A 14,213-nucleotide genomic window follows, 5' to 3' on the forward strand; every position below is an offset into this window, starting at 1 on the left:
CTCGCCTGTCCATCTCACACAAACGATGCTGTCACCTTTTGTGTGAAGGACAGAGGGGGCTCTGTGTGTCATCAGTCCACCCTCCCTTGCACAGCGCCTTGCAGCTCTCCCCTCTAAGGCAGCGCCTCGCAGCTCTGCCCTCTACGGCACTGTGCCTAGTAGCCCTCCTTGGCACAGCGCCTCGCACAGTCTCCAATGAGATGTCAATTTTGAAGAGATTTGTGAAAATAAACGAAACGCTTTCGGCTGCAGTGAAAGACAAGGCTCCGGAAGAGCTGCTGCTCACCTACAAGGGGGTGCTGTACCCCAGTATGCTGTGCAGCCTGGAGACTTTCCAGGCGTTAGGAACCTTCGAGCTGAGGGCAGACGACCTGCTCATGGTTTCTTACCCTAAAGGCAGTACCACCTGGACCATCCAGATTTTACATGACATGATTTACAGCATCCATTGCAAGGAGCCACCGCCCCTTATGGCCATGATTGAAATCGGATCACCATACACATTTGAGAGTTTAAACCAGATCCCTTCCTCAAGAGTTCTAACGACGCATCTACACGCGGCAACATCCCCAAGTCCATTGAGGTGAACAAAGTGAAGACTTTGGTGGTGTTTCGCAGTCTCAAAGATACAGCAGTGTCGCTGTTCCACTTTTATAATAGTGTGCCTCTACTTCCCAACTACAGCTCCTGGGATGCGTTTTGTGAGCACTTCATGATTGGAAAAGTGTGCTGGAGTTCATATTTTGAACATGCCATCGTCTGGAATGAACATATAGATGATGAAAATGTGGTGGTCCTGGTGTTTGAAGAAATGAAAGTGGATCTGGAGGCAGCAGTAAATAAAATAGCAATTTTTTGGGGGATACATCTGACCCAAGAGCAGATTCTATTAATCACTGAACTAGGCAGCTTCAAAGCAATGAAAGAAAGATCCTCTGAGACGCATGGATCCATGGGCTTTACCATTTTTCGAAAAGGTGATGTCGGAAATTGGAAAAACTATTTCTCTGAAGCTCAAAGCTGGGAGATGGATGCAAAGTTTGAATTACATAGTTTACACATCATTTCCGCCTCCACTTATTGTTTGGTTTAATTTGTCATCGTATTGACCTAAAGAGCTTTCATATTGGTCTGATTGCATGATTTATGTAGTGCTTAATGCCATTGAAGAGCTCGTCGGGACCTATGTCTGGACAGATAATTTACAAATACGAATAGTTTCTATCATTCTGGATGTGACGGCTTGAAATTTACAAAACTCCCCTTTAGTTCTCTCCCCGCGATTTACCTGGGAAGAGGCAAAGGGAACTGCTCTATTTTTTAAGTGGCCAGAGATTTCTTAATTTTGAAAAATGCTCCTTCCCGACTAGGAGCTGTGGCATCTTGACTGATTTCCAATTATGCATAATTACTGGACCTCTGATGCTACTATTTCGAATCACCTGCTAGAAAGGAGAGGACCTGGTTTTAGAGAGTAGGGAACCGTGTGGTGCACAATTCCTTTTCGAACTTTTGACAAGCTGGAAGAACTTCACTACTGACTATTGACCTGCTGCTACATGCCTATCTACCTGCATTCCTGGTCTGCGAGCAGCTTAACAATAAGAAACTAGTGCCAGCCTGTACCATTCTTATACTTGACCAAGGTCCCAGGACCGGCCCCTACGACAAAGCAGCTGACTCACTACTGGCCCCTGCTACGGAAACGTGCAGAAAAGGAGTGGTGACCCAGACCTAAAGCTTACTTCACATGTGCCTACAAACCAAGAACTCTTTCCCTGTGAAGGGGCAGTGTGTGGCTAGAAGTGCTTCTGCAAGACTGGTTTACCACTCCCAGTTGAAGTCTTTGGTAGTCTGTTCCTGCAAGCCTGACCGGGGCACTGAGCTAGGCCTCTCTGGCAGCAGGGTTCTTTAACTAGGCGGATCTCCAACAAACTCTTGTGCAGCCTGTGTGCAGTACAGTGCACTATAAACATCCATCTGACCTTTAATGGAGAGAGTTAAGGTCAAACACAAGTTTCTATTGTCCTGGTAATCCGATACGTAAACATTTCACTTGCTCATGTACCAGAAAACCAAAGCTTCCTACCTACTCTGTATTTCCCGACCCAAACTATGTAGCTGCAAGGACCAGAGACATTACATAACATCTGGAAAATCAAATTGTTACCGTCCCCATCAAAGCTAGCCTTCCATGGACATTTAAGTCACACATTAGCAGACACTCTAGACCAGGGATCTCCAACTTTTTGTGTCAAACAAGCTACTTATGTTCAATAAATCTGAGCTACTACCCCAAATTAACAGTGTTACTATACTGACCACCTCAGACAAGATTCGATAAGTGTGCATTTGATGCAGAATTACTAGCAGTGGCCACTTCAGCATACCAGGCAAGGTTACCAGCAATAATGTAAAAAAAAAAAAGCTTTATCAAAACTAACTTTTTTTTTTTATAATCAATTTTATTGAGTTTAAATCACACCAAAACAATACATTGGTAGCAGAATCAAACACATAATGACGATTGTTTACAGCCACACAACTGGAGACAGGGGAGCATAAGGCATACTGCAGGGTAAAATAATGCCCGTAAGGGACATTGAACCTACACACCTGCAACCCCTTTAGAGGACTAGGTTGAACCATTTGCCCCTCACCTTCTGAAAAAGTTCAGGAAAACCACGGGCTTCAAAGAGGGATTCCTCTTGGGTCCCACACCAGTCAATCCCCCATTTCCACCGCCTGACGCTAGGAGGCTTTGCCTGGGACCAGATTGCTGCAATATCTCGCTTTGCCACCGCCACCGCTGTTCCGAGGAAGCGCTTATCTGCTCGTGAACCATCTAAGCTGGCATACACCCCAAGGAGCAAGCGCACCGGGTCGTGTGGGACCTCCCATCCCAGGGTCAGTGTAAGTTCCAGCTCCACCCCTGCCCAAAACACTGCCAGACCATGTGGTAGAAGTCTGCAGGAGTGTGGTTGCATCGCGCGCAACTGGGGGAGGATCGCAGTCGGGCACTTTAAAGACGCGCAGGGGTGAGGTATGCTATGTGCAAGTAATAGAGTTGGACTAACCTCAGCTTGGAGGAGGTCATCAGCGATTTAGGGGCCATAAGGGCGTCCCTCCAGTCTGCATCCTCCAAGAGGTCCAGCCACCCCTCCCAGCGGGCACGCAGCAAGTCTAAAGATCCAGACCATTGTTCACCAAGGAGCGTTAGATCCAAGACACCCCTCCTCTACCCAATTCCCCATCATCACCTGGGCTTTTAGAGGACTGATTTCCTGGAGGGAGATGGGAGACGGAATGTGTAGCGGAGTTCATGTCTGAGTTGCAAGTATTTGTAGAATTGAGAGTGGTGGAGGGAGACGCGCTGCTGCAAGTCCGCAAAGATCTGATGTGATTCCCCACCCGGAGATCGCCGAGAAGCGAGATCCCAATGCTGTCCCATCGGTGAAAGTCCAAAAAAGATAAGGCCTTCTGCAGCCACGTACCACACCACAGAGGCGTCTGTTGAGTGAGTTTCCGGTCCCACTTCGTGTGGCGCAACGCCGTGCGCCAGGCTAAGAAAACTGTTCTGGTGATTGGGGGAGATCTTGGGGTATAGGGGCTCCATATAAGTAAGCCTGGAGTTGAGGGTACTCCATCGAGCGAAGTTCCACCTGCTACGCCGGGTTGGACCAGCCGCCCGCGAACCAATCATGGATCACGATGAGTCTTGTGGCTAGATAGTAAAGGTGTAGATTGGTGACTCCCATGCCCCCATCATAGGGAGGTATACGGCAATGCGCCAGGGACATTCGCGGTCGCCCACCCCCCCCAGAGAAACCGGGTGAGGATACCGTCAATTTCATGGAACCAGCTCCCCGGAAGATGAAGGGAGATGTTTTGTAAAATATACAAGAACCGGGGGAGTACCATCATTTTAAAGAGGGCTCTCCTGCCCATGCCACTTCCGAAGGTCCGCTTTTGTCTTGTTGATCGGGGGCGTAATGTTTAGGGCCCGTCCGAGTTCCGGAAATAGGGCGATCCACACACCCAAATATTTAAAGGACAACCTGTGCAGAGGAATGTTCGTCTGCCTGTCAAGGCAGTCCTGCGATGGGTGGAGAGGCACCAGGGTGGATTTCGCCGGATAGAGCAGCAGGCCCGAGACCTGCTCAAATGCGGAGAGGACCGCCAGATAAAACTACATTTTAATACCTCTACGTCATAGCAGTCATATATGCAAGGCCTCCTGGTACAGAAGGAAGAACATTAGTAATGAAAGTTCTAGGGAATAGCCACTGTGCTAAAAGGCCATAAAGTTAACAATAGCACCACGTTAGACTTTGGGTCATTCCTTGCTATGTACATGTATAAGTGAAGAGATTACAAATGCCAAAAATTACAAAATCAGAAATTAATAAAATTAATAAATGCTTGTATTTTTAAGACACCACATTCTCAAATCACAGAAATCTTATTCTCCTACTTCATGTCCTTCATTGAGGCTTTTGTATAATATCTGCCACACTTTTACATCATTTTTAAGATGAGCCTGGGCAGCGCATGCGCTGTTCTGCAAGGCATGCTGTAATCGAGTATCGACTTGAAGCTCCACCCACTCCTAACCCATATTTTTCATTGGCTTGTGTCATAGTCCATTGTAAATGCTGGCTTCTGATTTGTTCATAAGCTTTATAGTCCCTCCTTAGTACCACCTTCTCTTCATTTGTAACCTCCCATGAGGACTGCTGTTACACTGTATGACTTATTTAGTCTGTAAGCACTATTTTCTTTAATGAGTTCCTCCTACTGCTGGCACGACATGCTTTCCTGCAACATTCAGTTCACCATGAGCGCTTTCACTTTCTAAGCAGCCCAAGACAATGGCGGCTGCTTCATTCAATAGGTTTTGCATTTACAAGAGTTTGAGTTATTGCCATTGTACATGGCAATGCCTTTTTATTTATGTGTTAAATATCAAAACAGATACATAAAAGGCATAGGCATTTACAATGCCAATACATTAACTCTCGCAAATGCGAGACCTATTGCATCGCAAATGCTTGTTCCATGTATGCTGCCTTGTGCAGCACACATGAAAAAAGCTAAATGCCATTGTTTGTTTACGTACAGGAAGGTGTCCCTTCTTGTACATAAACAAACTTTTGAAAAAATGCCTTTTTGCAGGGCACAAGTCCTAAAAAAAGAAGTGGGAGGACTCTCCAAGTTAGGTGGTGTCAGAGGAAGTGACATCACAGCAGGAAGTGACATCGCAACAGGAAGTGACAGCACAGCAGGAAGTGACATCACGGCAGGAAGTGAGATCACATGTGTAGCAGATCTATATTTTGCACATATTGCAAGATTTAACAATTGGAGCTGCTCAGTACTTAAGCCTATGACTTAAGGTCCCTGTATGGAGGAATTAACAGCCCAAATGTGGATGACGTTTGGCGTACAACTACATTAGACAAGGCATTAACTGCTATAAGCGAGGCATACTAAAACATGGCACCATGAACAAAAGCAGAGTTTGTGCGTTGAAAAAAACCCAAAGAAAACCACTAGCTAGAAACTACAATAGCGATTATCAAAACTATTAAGTTTATTACGCTACGTAGAACACCACATTTAAATATACTGACAAGTTTAATACACTATGACTGTTAGACCTGGCACCATTGGTGTGAGTCTCCCTTCCATTTTCTCGGATTGCCTCCTCTGTTTTTGATATGTTTTTGCTGGTTATATGCTTTGGGCACTGTACCACTGTTAATCAGTGCCACATTGCAAGTGCTCCCTATGTTAAAGTGATGCACTAATTAGTGATTCCATGATTGAGTTATTTGATTTACTTGTCAGACCCTAGTACAGTGCACCATGTGGGCCCAGGGCTTGTAAATCAAATGCTGCTGGTAGGCTTGCGGTACAAAAGGGGGTGGTGATGGACGGAGCATCTGAATCAATCAAACACTCACACCCAGTCAAAAGATCTGGGTTTAATCCATCACCGTTCTTTAGCCCACTCTGCCCCTTTTGTACCGCTTTTGGTCGCCATAAGTGTGGCAGGGTATGCTCAGACGTGAGTCCCTTGCTCACTTTGCCACTGGATTCAAGCAAGCCGGGCTGAAGATGGCTGGAATGCCAGATACCGGTCCTCAGAAGCTTGTTTCCGGTCCAGGGAAGACGTGGCTTGGCAGTTCGGGCTGGACTGTTCCCATGAGGCACAGGGTCAGACTGATTTGCATATAGCCATGTCTGAACTGGGGTGGCAGAGTGGGCTAAAGAACGGTGATGGATTAAACCCAGATCTTTTGACTGGGTGTGAGTGTTTAATTGATTCAGATGCTCCGTCCATCACCACCCCCTTTTGTACCGCTTTTGGCCGCCATAAGTGTGGCAGAGTATGCTCAGACGTGAGCCCCTTGCTCACTTTGCCACTGGATTCAAGCAAGCTGGGCTGAAGACGGCTGGAATGCCAGAAACCGGTCCTCGGAAGCTTGTTTCCGGTCCAGGGGAGACGTGGCTTGGCAGTTCGGGCTGGACTGTCCCCATGAGGCACAGGGTCAGACTGATTTGCATATAGCCATGTCTGAACTGGGGTGGCAGAGTGGGCTAAAGAACGGTGATGGATTAAACCCAGATCTTTTGACTGGGTGTGAGTGTTTGATTGATTCAGATGCTCCGTCCATCACCACCCCCTTTTGTACCGCTTTTGGCCGCCATAAGTGTGGCAGAGTATGCTCAGAAGTGAGTCCCTTGCTCACTTTGCCACTGGATTCAAGCAAGCCTGGCTGAAGATGGCTGGAATGCCAGAAACCGGCCCTCGGAATCCTGTTTCCGGTCCAGGGAAGACGTGGCTTGGCAGTTCGGGCTGGACTGTTCCCATGAGGCACAGGGTCAGACTGATTTGCATGTAGCCATGTCTGAACTGGGGTGGCAGAGTGGGCTAAAGAACGCTGATGGATTAAACCCAGATCTTTTGACTGGGTGTGAGTGTTTGATTGATTCAGATGCTCCGTCCATCACCACCCCCTTTTGTACCGCTGGTAGGCTTGCAGCACTGGTTGTGCCACCCACAGAAAGAACATGTGTCTCAGGCCTGCCATTGCGAGGCCTGTGTGCAGTCTGTGACTGCCATGTCGACTTGGCAAGTGCACCCACTTGCCAGTTCCTAAACCTTCCCTTTTCTTCATATCAGACACCCCTAAGGTAGGCCCAAGGGCAGGGTGCATTGTAAGGGGACGCGCTCCAACTATCCTCTGCATACTTTACCACAGCCGTGAGGGGAACGGCTTGATCCTCGCTTGGGTGTGCCGTGAGGGAAACGGCCGGCACCCCTCGTCCACTCGCCTGGAGAAAAGTGCCGTGAGGGGAACGGCCGACTACATTGCCCACAATCCTCTGCCTGGCGCGGCCCTGTGACGCCAGACCTGCGACGCCTCTTCCCAGCCAAAAGCGTTACCGCCCCACGCAACGCGGGACTCGCGCGGGCGGCGCCGGGCAAAGCCTGGGCAAGTATGGGCCCGTCCTTGCCCATCACTGACCGGAGGTAGCCGGGCCGGGCCACCCCTCTTAGCCTCCATCCTTGGGAGTAAGGTAAATTTTCATGATGTCCGCAACTGATGCTCCTGCTCGTACCCAGAGAAAATGTGCATGTACTGCAAAAGGGCCTCGTACCAACCAAAACACTTCTCCAGTAACTTTGCCTACAGCCATTGACTTAATGTTGCAGAAGGCGATTGGGGAAGTCACCACAGAAATTGAACTCACAGAAAGACATTTATCTATTACCCCTGACATTTCCCCCTTGGTAGCATTGACCTTAGCTAATGTGCTGTAAACCTTTCTGAATCACCTGTACATGAACGCCCCCCCTTGCTAGACTCTGTGTCAATCCCTACGCCTAGAGCAGAAGTCGCTAGAGAGGTTATTGCCAACACAGCTAAGAGGGCCAGGAAGAGAAAGCAGGGCAACATTAGGTGACCCAAGGGGAAAAAGGCAGGGGATGGGAATGCAAAAGGTTCTTCAAATGCCCCTAGATCAGAGAAATGTTTGGGAAATAACCACGCGCCTCTGGCAGCTCAACCGTATCCATCTTGGGCCCAAACATTACTATCAGATCTTCTTACTCAATGTAGAATTATTGTGAAGGAAGAGATTGCCTCACTTTTTGATTATATGCTAAATTTAGTAGCCAGCGTTGGTAAAACTCAGGTCACCAGCCAACAGAGCACCAATCTTAACACACTATCTAGACGCCAAATAAGAGCTGAGATTCATCAGAATCCACCTAAGACTCGACAAACTCAACCCAACCCGGAAACCATTTTGGTCCCGGATCAAGCTAATTCCAAAAAGGCAACTTCTATTACCAAAGTGGTAGACAAGTGTATTCCTCAATTGGTTGAGCAAGCCCCGATAGAGACTCATCCCCAAGTAGGTATGAAGGTCCAAACACAAAATCAGTGTACAGTGGCAAGCCCAACTTCTAATGTAGAAACGGGTAATACACTTACAGAGAGGAACAGAGGTGGGACCCTCTCATTCAGACAAATGCAATAATCGTCCCTTCCAAATATCCCCAGCGGCTGCCCCATATGTAGTTATTCTGGTTGGAATTCCTGAACTTAAATATGGCCAAAACGAGTCACAATTAGATCTCAGAAACAATATATTGTTCTGGATGGCAAAATACAAATTATTCCAATATAGCAGGGCAGGTGAGACCTTGATGGTGCGTAGGGTGGCTTGGGTGGGCTCTACAAAAAAAACCATCCCTGGGGACTGTGTGATCATTAATTTTAAGCACCCTGAAGTCGTCCGCTGATTGGTATTCCAACCTTCCCGCCCTTTGGGTCAACAAACTGCAATTAGAGCATTTACTCTCGATTTATTTTCCCTTCTCCCCGAAATTCAGGTGAAGTTTATGTCCCCCTGGACTGTGGTAATTGGCGTATGGATACTCACACAATTCCCACAACTGTTCCGTACAATTCCTCCATTTTTAATATTCCAGTGTCAAACCATTTCGCCCCACTGGAAGATGTAGACTGACTGAGAGGCCTGGAAGTTTTCAATAATTGCAAATTCGGAATGTGGGCCCCTGAATCTTCGGCTGACCCATTCTAGGTCTATAGACAGCCTATAGCGAATATTGGGGTGGGTACAGAGTCACAGGAACGGGATACTTCTCCATGTAAGAGGTTATACGGTATACCTGAATCTGGTGGTTCTCATGCCACTATTTATGCCGCTCTAGCTCCTGTCCAACTGGACTCTCCAAGGGAGGAGTCTTCCCTGGTGAATAAACTTAAAATTTTGTCCTGGAATGTGGCAGGCCTATCTAACAAAATAGCTTGTCCCAACTGGGGGTCTTTCATAGACCAATATGATGTATGCTGGATCTATGACAGAATTTCGACTACAAAAATATCGACCTACAAGAATATCGAGTCAACAATATCGAGGGCAAAAATATCGACATCCTATCTACAACATGGTAAGTACAAAAATATTGAAAAAATAATATCGTTGTAAAAAATATCGATGTTAAAAATATCGATTTTTTTTTTAATATATATAAATGTAAAAGTAAGTATATAACACTAATAAATAAAATATACATATTTAAAAGTATCTAATAATGTTTAAAATTAATAAATAAAACATATATATTAATAATACATTAATTAAATATATACAGTAAAGATATAATATATATGTACTGAACAATAAGTATTAATAATTAATTTACTAATTTCTAAATTAATGAAATATATTCTAATTTACTAATACATGTACAAACATAAAACAATAACATACATAAAATGTAAGTAATATAAAAAATAAAATAAACATGTGATATTTTAACAATTAATTATATAAAACGTTGGATAGCGTAAGGGTAAAAATTACTATTCCTACTCCAGAGAGTGGAACAGTAGGGAAAGCGTTTGATAGCGTAGGGATAAAATTACTATTCCCACTCCAGAGAGTGCAACAGTCGAGAAAACTGACCCTGAACCCAAAAACCACCCCTTTACCCACGAACTGAAAACTGACCCTGAACCCTAAAAATACCCCTTTACCCAAAAACTGAAAACTGACCCTGAACCCTAAAAATACCCCTTTACCCAAAAACTGAAAACTGACCCTGAACCCTAAAAATACCCCTTTACCCAAGAACTGAAAACTGACCCTGAACCCTAAAAATACCCCTTTACCCAAAAACTGAAAACTGACCCTGAACCCTAAAAATACCCCTTTACCCCAAAACTGAAAACTGACCCTGAACCCTAAAAATACCCCTTTACCCAAGAACTGAAAACTGACCCTGAACCCTAAAAATACCCCTTTACCCAAAAACTGAAAACTGACCCTGGACCCTAAAAATACCCCTTTACCCATGAACTGAAAACTGACCCTGAACCCTAAAAATACCCCTTTACCCATGAACTGAAAACTGACCCTGAACCCTAAAAATACCCCTTTACCCATGAACTGAAAACTGACCCTGAACCCTAAAAATACCCCTTTACCCATGAACTGAAAACTGACCCTGAACCCTAAAAATACCCCTTTACCCATGAACTGAAAACTGACCCTGAACACTAAAAATACCCCTTTACCCATGAACTGAAAACTGACCCTGAACCCTAAAAATACCCCTTTACCCAAAAACTGAAAACTGACCCTGAACCCTAAAAATACCCCTTTACCCATGAACTGAAAACTGACCCTGAACACTAAAAATACCCCTTTACCCATGAACTGAAAACTGACCCTGAACCCTAAAAATACCCCTTTACCCAAAAACTGAAAACTGACCCTGAACCCTAAAAATACCCCTTTACCCAAAAACTGAAAACTGACCCTAAACACTCAAAATACCCCTTTACCCAAAAACCCAAAAATGACCCTCAACCCTAAAAATACTCCTTAACCCAAAGTTAAATAATATTATTTAATTAGCAATTAATAATTAATTAACAATAACAATAAAGTAAATATATTAGCACATAAGCTGTAATTAATATAATTTAATAATTAATATCATTTTTCCCCAATTAATTAATTAACAGTAACTAAAAATTATATATATAAATAAATTACTCTAATAATGTAATTAACTAACTAATATTATTTAATTACCAATTAATTACTAATTTAAAATATGTACAAAATTATATTAATTAATTAACTAATTAATATTAATTATTTGCCAATTAATTAGTTATAAATATTTAAAAACATACATTAATTAATTAATTATTATTAAATTACTCCCCACCCTATTCCCCTATAAACCCACATCCCGCTACAGAAAATATATATCAATTAATCAATTAATTATTTCCCAATTAATCAATATTAATTAGCAAATAATTATAATTAATTAATTAATCCTACTAATTATTAATCAACTTACCATAATTAAATCACTTCCCACCCTATTCCCCTATAAACCCACAACCCGCTCCGGTACTAAAACATCAAATTTCCTTATAAATGTCTATATTATTATAGAAAATGTATACACATATAATAGTAATTATTTTAAATACTTAAATTAAACATATAACACATACATAATAACAAACTATAAAATAATACAAATATCGATATTAGTGTCATCGAAATTATTAACATCGATATATATGCTATCGATATTACTAACTTCGATATTACTTACATCGATATTAAGTATTTCGATATTACTTACCTTGGGTCGATATTCTGTCCTACGATATTCTTGCCTTCGATATTATGCTCCTTCGATATTTCAGACTCGATATTATGGTAGGTCGATATTTCTAACTCGATATTTTGACTGTCTACCATGTAGGCTTACTTCAGGAGACGTGGGCAAGGGATGAGACTGTAATATTGGGCTTTGCGGCATATAATCACCTGGCACTGATGGGGGAAAGGGGTAGACCATATGGGGTTTATCTATACTGATAACATCCCATTTGGGCTGCACTGTGACTCAATTAACTACACCAACTATAGACCTTCAATGTGTCACACTCAAGTTCCCATCCGATCTCAGGGTGACCTTTATTAATGTTTATTCTCGCCCTGTCAAGATTGGGAAAGAATCTACAACTTTGGCCCTGCTCGATACCTTTATCCCCACCGTTTCTGGTGACAGCTTATTGATCATTGCAGGTGATTTTAATTGTCAATATGAGCCCATACCAGCCATTGGAAATTCTTTAACTATAGAAGAAGATAAGCAATGGTCTATACCTGAGCTCCAAATTACTCCAATTAAGGCTTTGTCACCACTGGCTCTCCAACTAAACTCTATAACTATGGCCCACTCTATGAGAGCCTGTAACGGACGTACCCAGTCTGATCGCGAAGGAAAGGCCATGTTTAATCGTATTGGCCAAACATCTCGGATAGATTATATCCTGGTTGAGACAAGGACATGGCCTATGGTCACCGATTTTGAGATTTTATTTCGACATGACAGTGACTATAACGCTTTGGCCCTAAATCTGGGACTACCTGATACTGGCATTGCCCAAGCCAGAACAGTGAACCGAATATTTCTAATATTAGAAGAAGGCTCAAAAGACCTGTGGTAAAACAATCCTTAGATAAAATGAGTGCCTTATATTCAGTTGTTCACAAGACCTTTATGGAGATTAGTTGTTCTATTGAGCACGGACAAGAAAAGATGATAAACAAAATCCCTAAACTATATCTGGGGCTGGTGGCAGCGTTGGCTGATCTACTCAATCCGGTAGTGACTAAACATAGGTTAAAACCGAAGACTCAGTTGTGGTTCGATGAAAACTGTAAAATGGCAAAATCTCTTTTAATTGAGTCAATCAAAGCTCCAGATAGGAGCCTAGTAAAACTCAGGAGGCAGGAATAGAAGCAGACTATTGCAGAGGCTAAGCAGCAATGGAAAATAATAGATGGGACAGTATAAAAAGTGCCCTGGGTAATAGGAACATGCGGGAATTCTGGGCAATAGTGAGAACTGGCAGTAGCTATGGTCAGGCTGCAGATGAGCCGAGCATCGCACCTGAGAGATGGATGGAACACTTCGGGCGTTGTATTCGACGGAAGTAGGTTCCTATACGAGCCTGGTAACCACCCAGAATGTCCACAATGACTCCCCATGTTGCCTGGAAGACGCTCCCATATTGTCCATTTTTAAACCAGCAGTAGGTACAAAGATAACACTGTTGAAGGGGCAGGAAAAGCCCCTGGTATTGATAAAATCCCCGGGGATCTATATAGAGACCAACCTGCCATCTGGACCCCGTACTTCTGTCTGATGTTTAATGCAATATTTCAGGGTTCCCCCATACCTGAAACTTGGCTGGGGGCTGAAATTGTCCCAGTATTCAAAAAAATCCCTGCAAACTACCGCCCGATCAGTTTGATCGACGTGAGCCAAAACTTCTTTGCACGGATTATTCTAGATCGCCTCCAGACCTGGATGGAGGAATCTGAGATATTGAGCCCCTACCAAGCCGAATTTAGGGAAAAAACATCCACCGTAAACCAACTCTTAAGACTGCAACTTCTATATTGGGAAACGGTGAAAGTAGAGGGTGGCAGCCTCTACTTAATTTTTGTTGACCTAAAGACTGCATTTGATCTGGTACCCCGGGATATTCTGTGGGAAGTATTGGTGGATATGGGGATCCCAATCTATCTTCTTGATATTCTCAAGAGACTCCATCTAAACAACTTTGCGCAGGTCAGAAGTGGTAAAAGGGGTGCCCTGACACCTGGGTTCCTGGTCAATAGAGGAGTGAGACAGGGATGTGTCCTGGCGCCCACCCTCTTTCGTCTCTTCGTTAATGCCCTAATTGCACATCTTAAGGGGGTTAAAGATATTGATGCACCCAAGTTGCGAAATGAGCAGGTAGTGGCACTCATGTTTGCCGACGACACCCTCCTATTGTCCAAATCCCCGATGGGAATACAGCGTGCCCTAGATAGTTTTGCCAGCTTTTGTGAGAAAAGGGGGTTGGAGATTAACACCTCAAAAACAAAGTATATGATCTACAATCCACCAAAGATCACTCATTCCAATCCTTCTCTAAATGGTATCATCTTGGACAGGGTAACTGTATTCGAATACCTGGGAATTACCCTTACTGACAACATGGAGTGGTATTGATTAAATCCCCGGGGATCTATATAGGGACCAACCTCCGATCTGGACCCCGTACTTCTGCCTGATGTTTAAT

General features: G+C 43.9%; 1 pseudogene; it reads left to right on the forward strand.

The window, feature by feature from the left end:
- The first annotated feature begins 200 nt into the window (after nt 1–200).
- Nucleotides 201–12,587, forward strand: LOC147698346 (sulfotransferase 6B1 pseudogene; annotated as a pseudogene).
- Nucleotides 12,588–14,213: the final 1,626 nt, after the last annotated feature.

The sequence above is a fragment of the Lissotriton vulgaris genome, chromosome 8 (genome assembly GCF_964263255.1).
Source record: "Lissotriton vulgaris chromosome 8, aLisVul1.2, whole genome shotgun sequence".
NCBI lineage: Eukaryota > Metazoa > Chordata > Amphibia > Caudata > Salamandridae > Lissotriton > Lissotriton vulgaris.